This window comes from Cordyceps javanica, chromosome 6 (assembly GCF_051103115.1).
Source record: "Cordyceps javanica chromosome 6, complete sequence".
In the NCBI taxonomy this organism is placed as follows: domain Eukaryota; kingdom Fungi; phylum Ascomycota; class Sordariomycetes; order Hypocreales; family Cordycipitaceae; genus Cordyceps; species Cordyceps javanica.
The window spans coordinates 1,632,401-1,645,481 of NC_139300.1; positions in this window are offsets into that span (position 1 = coordinate 1,632,401).

Sequence of the window (13,081 nt, forward strand, 5' to 3'; positions counted from 1 at the left end):
TGGGATATCGGCAGTTTTTTTTTCTTCCAGAAGCTATGCTGGACAGATGAGGTTGGTCGGCTTTATGACGGACCCGCGCCCTACAGACAAGACGCTGTCTAAATTAAAAGAAAACCATAATCTGGTCTCTTGTGATCAGAGACAAGGTACGGCCTGCCAGGCACTGGGAATACGGATGATGATGGAGGGCAGGGGCAGGGGCAGGGGCTTGTACACAGGCAGACAGGCTATTGCCTCAACGGCGTCTGAACTTGTGCCTTTTCTGTCCGTGCCGTTGCTTGACACATGTCCCGTTTCGCGATCGCGACGTTTCTGGTAACAAGAGAAAATCAAGAAATAGCAAAGCCAAAACGTCGCCTCGAGTTGTGAAGCGCGTATTACAAATAGAGAATGGAATATAAGAGAAGAAACATGACAAGTGACACAAGACACAAAAAAAAAAAAAAACGAGGCCCTGGACCAAGTTGATGCTGGCTTGACTTGAACAAGCTGTACGTCATGTGCAATAGTTCCTTGCATAGTGTTACGATCCGTGCTTTTCGAGCTCGTATGCTCGGTATCATTTCTCTTCGACCTTGAATGTTTTGACCGTTTAGCGACATTAAATACCCATGTCATCTGCATGACGAATCCTTGTGGCGGAGTGTTCTGTCGGGGGGTGGTCAAGTGGTGTCGTGGACCTGGCTGGTGGTGTGTGTACGCGGAGCCATTCGCGGAGGGACAAGAGTTGAGAGGCCTCTCTCTCGTATCCCCCCTTTTGGCATCCATTATTGGTTATACGGTATACCCCGGATCGTGATCAACGGCGGGCTGGTTTGAAACCGCAGTGGCTTGCATCCTTCCCGCCACGCCATGCGATGCGCGCGCGCGCTCGCTCGCTGCTTGCCACTGGTTGCCAGTCAGCAGTCAGGCTCGGGCCGTTGCCACAACCCTCGGCGCGGTCGTTGGACGATTTTGGAACTTTAACCCCCCCCCCCCTTCTTTGGTGACTGTTGCCAGGTCTTTGAGCCAAGTGACGCGGAGATTCCTCGGTCGAGCTTCAGGGTAGTCGGGTGAATGACGGGAAAACAGTTGTATACACGGTGTAGATGGTGGGGAAATGAATGGTACGATTTGACGATTTCAGATGAATCAGGTGAAAAAAAAAAAAATGCAACGTGCGCCAGAAGCTTTCCTCGGGAAGGTCTTCTCCGCGAACTAGAGTGAAGAAGTCGAGCAAGTGCCTACTAGATACAAGTACTCCGTACACAGGTCTTTTGCAGATCATTACAGGCTCTGGCCCTACGCAGGGGAGTGTATATGAAAGGGCGTCTTGACATGGGGCGTCAAGGGTCCGGGGAGGAGCCTCTCTGATAACTACTCAGTCGAGAAGGAGAGCAGGCTAATATAGTACTCAGTACTGGGTAGGTATTAGTAACGAAGCAGCGTCAGTCTTTCAACTGGCACAGGCCAAGGGGGGGGTGTGAGTGACAGGGAATACCACTATATATGCCACCCTAGACAGAATAAAAAAGAGAGACATACATGAAGCTAGCAAAAACCGGCGCAACCAAGGCTTTTGCACGGAACCGGAACAAAACTAGCCGGGGTAGTTTTCAAGACGCTCGCCACCGCAATGTATCATGACCCCGTTCTTAACGAAAAAGTCGGTACGGAGCAAGTACTCAAGTAAGTATCGAGGCCCCAAGATGAAGACAGGTACGGAGTATCCGTACTTGGTAATTCATCAGTCGATTGCGGTGCCTCTACGCCCCGCCTCTCTACCCTTTCTCCTCCTGTCACCTTGCCATTACAATACATGATTCATCAATCATGATGTGCCTTGTAACATCAGACTCCTCCCCCTGTGAAAATCACGCAGAACGTGCGGGTTTCTGTGGCGGTCGAGGGCGATTGAGGGGGGGGGGATCATACTGGGTAACAGGACCGAGAAACACCACTTATAATAGTACCAGTAGAGCAAGGTACTTACTGAGTACGGAGTACAGATTAGAAAGTGACCCGTTGGAGAACCTTGATGTAAAGGACCGTTCGGCTGTCGGCCTGCCAGGGATTCGACCATTCCACCCCCTTCCTTGAATCACCTCCATTCTCTCTCCAATGGGCCGTCTGGGGTCCAACTCTCACGGAAGGATTACGTGCAGGGGGACCTTGACAAGTGTCGGTGTCGGTAAATAGAGTACTAATAAGAACAAGCTCAGTTAAGTTGCTCATTATGACCCTCTGCCTGGCGAGATGCCTTGTCGAGATGCAAGACAGTGAAGAAACCTTTTCTCACCGTATTCACTTCATTGACAAGGGGGGGGGGGCTAATTTCGCACCCTTGGTCCACCGCCGCAAGTCAAGGAAGAAATCACACACCCCCCCTTTGCCTTTTCCCCTTTTGCTAATAGTAACGCAGTCCAGACCGTTTTGGACGATACGAACGGACTACTCCGTACTGATAGATTGATTGCCCGCCTGCCCGCCTAAGAGGACGGCCGCTCCGTGTAGTAAAACTACCTCATTACCCTGAAGGATGGATGGCGGGGGGGCAGGGGGGCAGGGAACGTTCATTTCTCTACCAGTACGGAGTACTGATATTAGTTTGAACCGTTGGTGAAACCCCCCGAAAGCTAATGAAAAAGAAGAAAAAAAGGAAAAAAATAATAATTCAGCCTTGTGCAGCGCAGCAAAACATGTTTTCTCTCAAATCGTTTGACGGGCGGCCCTAGATTACGCAATCTCCAGACAAGTGACTCAAGAAAAAATGACTTCACATGTCTATCATGTCTGTGGTGATCCCTCTTCTCCCCCGGGTCACCCGGCTGGCCGGAGCCTTTTGAGAGACTACATTCCTTTCTGCCCCCGGCCGCCCCCCGACGGCGCACGTCATTACTTGCAACATCACACCGAGAGCCACGGACCTCGGTGTCTGTCAAGGTGTCTACTCAGTACGGGCTAGATGTGTCACTTCATTGTATTAGTCTATTTTTGTACCTCCAGTGTAGCAAAGAACAAGGAAGCGAGATGCTCCTTACTTGAGCCACGAATCTGTATATACCATTGGTCTTGCACATGATGAACGCAGGGCCCTGATTGTTAAGAAGCAGTCTTTATGCCGCGATGGTTTGGAGGAGAAGAACGCCCCTACTCCCCTCTTTTCCGGACTACGTCAGGGATCTGACGATACATATTTCCATGTCTTTTTTTTTTCTTATTTCAAAAGGGTCCCCTTTTTCAATGCAGATTGCAGTCAACAAGTGATGGAGAGAACCGTTTGAACGGAAAGGTGCGGGAATGCGCAGCAAGGTTTGCTTGATCGGCCCGAAGATCTTGCTCGTTCCCGTTGGCCGTTCCGTTTCCGTTCCGTGCAGCTGCCGCTGTTTGCCAAGCCAAGTCCCCCCCCCCCAATCGCCGACTGAATAACTACATGGTGATAAGTAGTGGTTGGCTGTCAGTACTCCGTAGTGAGAGTGTACTCCGTAGAGCGCCTCCTTTCATCTCGGCCAACAAACGCGGATGGGACGGTGCCATCTCCTTGAGATTCAGGTGTTAGTTGACACACAAAGGGTTCATCACATTCGTGGACAATGGCAACAAATACAGTCGGATTGGCACGCTGCAACCGGTTTCTCCTTTTCTTTTCCTTTTTGAAAAAGATACCCACCCATAACAAGGCCTGTGGCCCCCCCGTCCCGCAGTTTGCCGTCTACCCGCCGTCTCCTGTAGGATGGATGAAATTTTTTTTCTTCTTCTTCTTCGTCACAAATGACTAGATTGACACTTGCATTTGTCCATCCAGCAGGGTTCTCTTTTTTGGGGTCCGTACTTGGTACTTGCGTTGGGTTCTCGGCCCCGTCCCGTACCTATCGCGGGCCATGTAATAGTACGTTTTGTTTTGTTTCGGAGGGTCCGGACGGAATCGATCCGCTCCGGCCGGGAAAGCTGTTGGTTTGTCGTGCCCGACTACGGAGTAGACGATGACTTCAAGTACACGCTACGGCATTTCGCAATGTCCCTTGTCGCTGACTGCATCCATACCCAGTACACCGTTGCAGTCCCCTCCCATTCCCTTTCCCCCTCCTTACCCACCTCCTGTAGTAGCCACAATCACATTATCGTTTTTTTTTTTCCTTTGGATACTTAGTAGCATGTGAAGAGGAAAAAGCTTATTCTATTTTTAGTCTTGTTGGGGTCCCCATCTTTACCAGCGATCAAATAAAGGCGAGGTGGTAAGTGGGCTTGGGAACCCGAGCAGCGGTTGATTACGTGTCCCTGACATCCCTAGCATTCAATATATATCTTATACAGAGTATAGTTTAGGGCCCTGATATATTGACAGCGGCGAGTCAGTCTTTTGTTAGCTACCGAGTATTAGAGGTGTCAGTATCTGGCAGATTCATGGTTTTTACAGATAATGCTTCTTGATATACCCAGAAAATGCATCTGCATATAAAATGACAAAACAATAAGAAACAATTGCCTTGGGACGTCAAAAATTACACAAAAAGAGCAAGAAGATACTCGGTACTTTCCAGCATGCAATGGTGGTAGACAATGTAACCAGACGAAGCTCCATTAAGCCCAGACCTAATAAGATCCAAAACATGCCATCATCACGGCCAAAGCCAAATCTTCTTTGTGCCTCGAAGCCGCTCTATGGTGCCTTATCAAAAGCTTGTTGCGCCAGAAGAAACAAATCGTGGCCTACCGTTCAAAAGTGGTCGATCTATATAAACCCTCTTATATCTTGAAGATGCTATCAACAAGGCCACCTATCATGTGACCTGGGTGCGATGCCAGCCACACAGCGAGTCAGCGGCCGCATCCGGCCACGAGTTCTTGCAAGCTGTCGCATATTGCGGAGTAGATATTACTTTGTATAAGTACTGGTCTTTATAATCGGCTGCGGACCCAGCCATCGCTGGCCCTGCTGGTTCCCGTCACGCCCCAGCACCATGGTGCATGTATTCGACCACCTCGGATGAAAACATCTAATCAATGAGATTGAGGAAAGCCTAGAGAAGTAGGGACTCAAGATTGGCATTTGTTCGTTTCATTCGGATGCCCTGACGAATGATGCTCAGACCAACAACCAAAGTCATCATACATGGCCTTTAGTCTACCTGGCTACGCTATCAAGTGTATTTACATCGAGCAAGGGCAAAGAGCCCGACTCAAGTTTCCATATCATCATCTTCTTCTTCTACACGAGCAGGTATTGGCCAATTGAGCTTATCGAGTGGCAAAAAAAGAAAAAAAGATGAAGAAAAGCCAGGCTGGCTTGTTACTGTTTCAGCAAAGTGGCCAGCTCCAGGCGTCATTCTTTTCTTGCCACTCTCTAGTTTTGAATCTTTGTATTCCTGTGCATAACCCAGCTTCATCTGAATCCTGGTAATGCCCGCAGCACCTGTCCCGACCATGCCGTCCTGGTCCTTGACTCGCCTTCCTCGGCGCGGCCGTACTGGGTATATCGGCCAGCTCGGGCAGGTTGGCGCCGTCGTCCATGGTCGGTCGGCAGTTGGCCACACTTGCAATATTTGCGCAAGCTTCACACATGCATGAACCTCGTCGGTGAAGCCGGCGAGATCGCAAATCTCGCTTTTCAGACTTTTCCTGACTCTGGAGAGCCAAGCCCCCCCGCCCCTGCCCTGTGCAAATCGTCTAGCAGACGTTCTGACTCGATCATTTCTTCCCCAACTCCCCCCTCCCCCAAAAACGGGGACCCGAGAAAGAAAGAGAGAGAGAGAGAGGGAGGGAGGGGCAGTTAATCATTTGGATGCCCTGCCCTGGTTGATGATCCTTCCACCCGCTGATGCGCCTTACGGGGACGGGGGGACAAAACACACCCACCCTTGTCGTTGGCGATCCCTCTAATCTCGCTTGCATCGCCGCATTCCCCCATCCCCTTGCCCAATTTGAGGCCTCAATTGTTCTAGAACAAACCGCGCTTTCCAAGGGAAGAATTGGGTACTGAGTAATTGCCTGATTTCAGGCAGCGCGCCCCTTTTTTTATAATCCCGGAAGGGTGGTATCCCGGATCGTCGCTGAACTTAAATCCATCTCACACACGCATTGATCTACTTGGTGACATCGAAAAGCCACGAGGCAAAGGAGGGGCCCGCGGCCATTGACGCCTCCGTTCCTTGCCCATATCTCGGGGATCATCACGGGGGTTGTTTTTGGTCTTGCAAATTAACTCCGAAACGTCAATAGATGCGTAGTAAGGAGAATAGGGAGCGACGTCGATACGACGCCGAGCAGAATGCTTGGCATGCCGCGCGCGCTAGGATCTCTGGCCGGCTTCGCTCTCCACGGATTTCCTTGGTTTTTTCTTCCAGAAGCACTACCGAGTCTCAGAGAGTTGCCCGGCCCTACATATCGAGAACAAGCACGTGCAGATTGTGCAATGCGTCTCTCCGCCTCGTTGCCCTAGCCTCCTTTCGGGTCGTATCGCTGCCGACGACACGCGGAGACAACCCCTCCGAAAGCCTACCAACTAACTATACAGACCGGGGGCCGAGCAACAGCCTCGCCCGCAAGGCGATCCCCGTCCCTGACTGACCTGGCCCGTTACCAAGGAAGGGGGCGGGGGTGATTCAGGTGTGCGAAACGATAGTTGCGATAGCTTGGTGACGCAACGGTTGTCGCTCTCCCTATGCAATACATGGGATGACGTTTGGCACCCTGTTAATTTAGTATATTTAGTATGCGTAGTGCACATCTCCTTACCAGACCGACGTCTGACTGGGTACTCAGTAGGAGTAACAAGATGATAAGGAACCCACCTGTACTCCGTATAATACCCAACGCTAACGATGCTGAACCAGATGCGGACTCAGAGAGAGCTTTCCTGATCGCCGCAGAGCACTGACCGCCTTCACGCCAACACGGCCCAAGCTCGTTGCAATTGCGCAGCCGGACCTACTATGCCCAGTTTCATCGCGGGAGGGCCGATGACGGCTGGGGACATCCTTGGCAGTGAGCCTCGTCGCGTCCGCTTTTGTCAGCTGCTTCAACGTCGGCTCGCCTGTTTGCCGTGTGTGGTGATGATGCCTACGGTGATGGCGGTACGCTTCGTACATTGACATGAGCTAGACAGCATGTCTGGCGCGAGAGGTCAAGGATGACCAGCTTATTGTCGAGGCATGCTTCGCATTGGCTCACCTTCCAACAGGGTAGACACTGCATCTGTCAAAAGTATTACGGCAAGGGTAGCAATCAAAGGAGTTCCAGTGTACCTTGGATACCGTATCATCCTTCAGCCATGTTTTCAGTAGCGTCTTCTGTGCGTCACGGAATGGCCGACTTTGTATACATCAAAGGAGGTAACCGGTGCTCCTTTTCTTTCTGTTTCATCTGGTTGTTCGGGTTGCTTCTCCCTGGTAGCAATCATCGAAACCCTGCAGGTTCCTTCTGCGAATGAGAGTCCCGGTACAGTGCATGTTGCCAGCTTTGAAATGCATCCATGATCTGCCGGCGTCCTCTCAGGACCCCGGCTGGCCTGGAATTCTGAAGAAGCTAGCAAAGAGAGATAGGGACGGGTTGGCGATGTTGCATTGCATGGCTCCATGTCCTTTCCCCCTCCCTCGATTTGTTAACTCATCCTCGGTAGTCGCCTAGTGCCAACTCTATTTGCGATCCATGTTCGAGAATTGCAACCAAATATGACTCGATTCAAAGGCCCTTGCTGTCTGCGCTTGGGTGAGCGTAGCATGTCAACGAACCTTGGACCGGTAAGGCGTGCCCTGTAACTTGTATCTAGTCAGAGAGAGAGAGAGAGAATGCATGGAATTCTTGTCCTTGAGAGATATAGAGAACAGAAACTCGGAGTCGCGAAGCAAAGCAGCGTCAAGTGAAGCGTCAAGCTGCAACTTTGCTATTACGTCCACCCGGGGTTTGGACTCGTCATCAACAACATGTGAAACTCGCCGAACTACCTTGTACGGCATTGTATCACCCCTTATAAAGTCTCAAGGCTAAACCCCTGGCCTGGAGTTACACTTCGCCACAAGGGTCGAAGTCGTTTTTGACTCCTGGTTGGATCAGTAAAGTAAGACGTCTGTTGCCTTTGGGGGAGGCGGCGAGAGCCACAATAGCCTTGTCCACAATATGCCAATATCAGCTAAAGCGTTCTGCCAAATGCCTTTTGTTTATTAATTGATATAGCCTATCATGTGAAAATGGACTTGGCTAGTGATGCGATCGTACCTTTTTGGTTGTAACGTTGATCTGTTACCTGATTTGGCGGCATCCCTCATCGGGCAAAGCCATCGTCGGTCCGTGCCCGGTAACTAGTCAGCCGTCACTAATAAAGCGGCTGCTAAATTGCGTTGGTTGCCAATGCATTCCAACTTCTCTTTTCGGACTGGTTAGTTCGCATGATGGTCCGGCTGGTTCATGAGACAACCAACGCCTCTTGCCAATGCTAACGAGCACCCATACATACTATTCTTCTCTCTTGAGTCTGCATCACCCCTTGCTCCTCTGCCCGTACTAAAATCGTTCTGGCTAGGCTCCCTGACTGTCGCCACATTCAACACGTGATGACATTGCTGTCTGCGAAACTGGATTCTTTTGGGCCAAGTGAGGGGATATGCATGTGTGCTTTCGCCATGCTGGCCATCCACGGCCCATTACCGACCGGGCCTTGCTGAGAATTGACTCAACACCTTTGATGTGCATGTGGAAGACTGTAGAAGCCAACTATGATCTCTCTGCATTCGCCCTTGGGGAATCTATCAACAGCGAATCGCAGAGGCATATTTTGACTGGCAAGGATGTACCTGCTACCCGAAGCAGCCAAACATCACAGGGTGGATACAATGGCGTGAAGCAGCGATTCAAAGCAAAGGGAAAGGGTAAGTAGGGTGTATGTTTTGAGCTGCGACAGAGCCTAGACTTCTTGGGAACAGTCTGCTTTCCCCTCATTTCTCGCCGTCGGATAGGCGATCCGTGGCCGGGCATAGACGGGGCTGTATACGCCTCCTTTTTGCCAGGCTCATTACTGGTACCAGTAGACTCTGCACGCCGCAACTGTGGTTCGAGCTTTGGGTAACATTATTAGTGCCTCGCGATGTCGGGGTGTTTCCGGTCTGATTAATGTTGGACCCCGCGTACGCTTCGGTCTGTCACCGATGCTATTTTTTCTCGCTCGCTCATATCCGTAAAGCAACAGCATGGGACTGGTGTTACGGGGCCAGCCTACTACCACAGTCACTGACGGCCAAGGGTACCCTGTTTCATCCGAGATGCTGTTGTCCTGCTCCGTACGTACGGCGTACGCTCCATGGCTCCTTGGCTCCCAAGCGGCTTGCAAGAAACGGGGCCTAGACTCCACTGATGCCTTGTTGCTGATCACCGTAATTCCGTTGCAAGCCCCGTTTTGGCCAATTCCAGTTGACGCTGTAATAGCAAGGGAGTGAGAGGCACGAGTCATGGATTTGCGGTGGTGGTTGCCACTAACTGCACCTTTCGTCAGCCATGATCCCATTCTGCATAGGTCCTGCACCTAATATCTGTATAGCCTGTTCGTGACAGATGAGTCTTGTGTGTCGATTCTGAAGCCGTTTTTAATAGGGGCAAGCAGCCAATCATGATGTGGAATGTCGTTAATTGAGCTTGCCACTCCCGTCAACGGCCCCGCGCTTTGACCTCGGCGTTGGCGCGAGCTTTGCAACGGCTCCAGGCAAACCAAGGAAACATCCTTGCCTGGGTTCCCGATCGAGTGGAGGATGGGTGCCAGCTTCGCAGTTTTGCTTGATAGTGTGATCCTTTACTTACTGAGTAGGACCAAGCCGCGATGCAAGCGTGCTTCCGGCTGAAAGGGCGCTGCATCTTCGTTGCAGGGAAATGCATGCCGAAATCAGTTTAGCCGAGGGCAAAAGCCCAAAGGGAATAAAAGCAAGGGGAAAGCAGGCAAAGTAAGGGAGTGGACCAGGCAGACCAGAGACTTGTACTCAGTAAAGATGCAGAGACGGACGACCAAAGTCTTCGGGCTTGCACAAAGTCATGTCAGTGCAAAGTACACTGCAATGCGTATGGTGCCATATGTGGCTATATCCTAACGCGATGGAGGAGACTACCGTAATTCAATTTCAAGCTAATACAAGGCTGGAAATGAATAATTCCGCGGGGGTTGTAAAATGTGGCTATGGAGCTAGGTCGACCAACATGTGTGGCAATGTCTGGTGGGCAGCCAAACGTCTTGCCCGTGTACCGCGCTTGTGTGTCGCGAGGCGCCATTGTAACTTTGTTGACGAGGACCAGCGTTTTGGAAGGTCCCGCTGGCGATGCCAACCCGGGGGGCACGCCTGTCACCGAAAAGCCAGCTGTATGTTGTATCGGTAAGTAATGGTGGCCGAGGCATCGTCTGCAACTCTTTGTGGTACGCGCAGCTCCCAGTCAACGGCCCAATGTCTCACGTTTTTTGCACGGATGCAATGGTATATGCCTCGAGGCTGCGCTAACGCCCTACTTAAGCCGCCTCTCTGTCAGCCGTGGAGGGTCCAGCATCGCTAAGGAAAGGCAGGAAATCATATCAGTATTGGCGGGATGATCCTGGGCTGCTTAAAAGGCGGGGATGGTGATGACGGCACAGCACGACTCAGCATTTGTCTAGAGGCCCGTCATGAGAGCGACGAGACTGAAGAATCTACTATCAAGTAAGTAGGGCGGCGGTCGTTTTCGAATTTTCGTTTCTGACAGGCGACCCGCGCGCCCCTCAACACAGCAAGTTCCCAGGACCTTGAACTGTACGACTTTTAAGTGGATATGCCCCGTTGGAGTCGACGACTGGCCGCTATCTTGAGCCTGATACGCGTTGCACGATGGTGGCTGGTATGTCTACCTAGCTTGCTAGCCAAGGCTGATATTCGGGTGGGCAAATGGGCTATCCGGTGCCATGGGGCTGCAATTGTGACCAAGGATGGGCCCAGCCAACATCAGCCCATGTTGGTACCCGTCGGGCTTTTGTGTGGTTGTGGCGGCAGAGATGAAGAGAGCTGACTCGGTGGCCGGAGTCCAGAATAGCTCCGTATAGGCTCCGCGTAGGTTTGGTTTAAGCGATATATTTTTATCTCTTGAAAGTGTCATCAAAACCCATTCATGCTTGCAAGACGTTCAATATGCCCCGGGTACTAACTATAAGACTGAAGACGAGCGCAAGGACCTACCCTGTTTCATGAGACGCCTGGTCAGGCACAACGTTTGGTCGTTTGGCTTGATCCTAGGCTATAGTTGGCTTGAATGACTGTCATTTGATTTGTCACGGCTATCGGTTTCCGGGCAATCGGTCGCAAGTCATGAAGAGTCTGCTTATAGGTCTCCCTTTTTTGCTCGCGCCAGTGATTGGAACCTCGTTTCACCGTGCTTCACTGAATAGGTAGTAAGCATGTAGGTGCGCCATCGTCTCGGAGCGCATTGTTACCGAAGGGCGATCCTAAAGAGCGGGGGGGAGGGGAGGGGGTGCGTACAGAGGACTGGGACGCATATGATGCGCAGCTGGAGGGAAGATTTCTGAAAGTCACTTGGAGTGAAAACAAAAGGATAATGCAAGTGGCAAGCAACCGCTCTCAAGTGCACGGCAGCGCTGATCTAGGCTGAGCCTTACCCCTGGACGGTTAGCTGCGCAGTAGAGGTCTGGACAGATCCAGATGGGTTAGGGATCCTCAGCATGCAGGTGTGCTTGCGCCGGTCGATGACTATGTAGCTCGTAGTATCAGATGGGCTGCTGTGACCACATACGAGAGACGAGCAAGCAGCAAGCCACAACGACGGGTTATGGGCGGCGGTGATGAGGGACATATTGGCGGGACGGGGCAGAGGTGGACTTGTCGCTAGCCTTGATCCAGCGGCGCCACAATGCGACGCTGGGGAAGGCGGCGCAGGGCATCAGTGGTAGCGTCGTTTTGATGGGCTCGATTGAGGTTCCTGGGCACAGGGGCCAGGGCAGGGGATCATCCTGCGTTCAGGGAACGAGGGCAGCGGCTCGAATCATGTTGGACACGACCGAGGCGATGGAGCCGCAAATGTCAAGGCTTACACAGGTCAGTACTGTTAGGATGGCATGCATGTGCGGGTACCGGACCGGACCTCGTCGCATGATGATGACCTATGTACTGTCACTGGAGGGTGAAGCCGTGTACTCGTGAGCTCTGCGAAGCATTACTGCATGAAGGATCTGGCTGAGGACCGCTGACATGACGGCACCTAGTCGAGCGCGTAGTGTCATGTGTCATTTCTGATCTATTTGTAGAGCTTCAACGATCAGTTCGGTGCTATATGACTGTCTGGGATATAGGACTTTTGAGAGCACCGCTTGACAAGAGGACGAATGATCGGTTTGCCGGCGCTTGAATGACGGCGTTTCTTGAGTGGTGGAAGGCTTGACGCGACGTCGTCGACTGGCAGGCCTGCTGAGCACTCAATCTGGGATCTGTAACCTGTGAGTAGTCTGTAGTATGCAAACACTCGTGGCTTAACAGCCAAAGGATGAGGGCAAAAGGGAAGTCATGGAGAAAAGGCTTACTGCTCGAAATGCCCGATGGAGCCAGGTGTGGTGGTCGATTACAGATGACGATGGAGAGCACTGCAGAATAGCATATGGTGAGGCTTGGTCGCATGTTCACGGTCAAACCTGGGTTGCAGGGTAAATGAGGGTCGCAAGTACGGATAGAGAATCGAGCGTTTGCATGGCCAAGCTGGAGTTGTGCACGGTGTCGCGGCGGAGCATGGGAAGTTGCCCAGATCTTTGATGTGATGCCCAGGTAAGTACTAAACCTGCATACTGAGTACTTACCCAAGTATTCAAGCAGGTAAAGTACTTACGTCCCTACCTAAGTACTTGTGAGCCAACCAACGTATCGAGGTACCGCGGAGCTGGGTGGTATATAGGTAAATAAGCAGGTATATTGGCTGGGAAGTGCCTAGGTACTGATAGCCAGTGCTTGTTCTTAAGGTACCAAGTACCTACGTAGGCCCGTAGGTAGCTCGTTGGGCAGGTATGCGCTAAGCAATCGGTAAGTAGGCTCTACTTCAGTCCTCAGCGTTCCTCTACTTACTTACTTAGCATGTACTAAAAGCTGGGGGAGGTTGTACC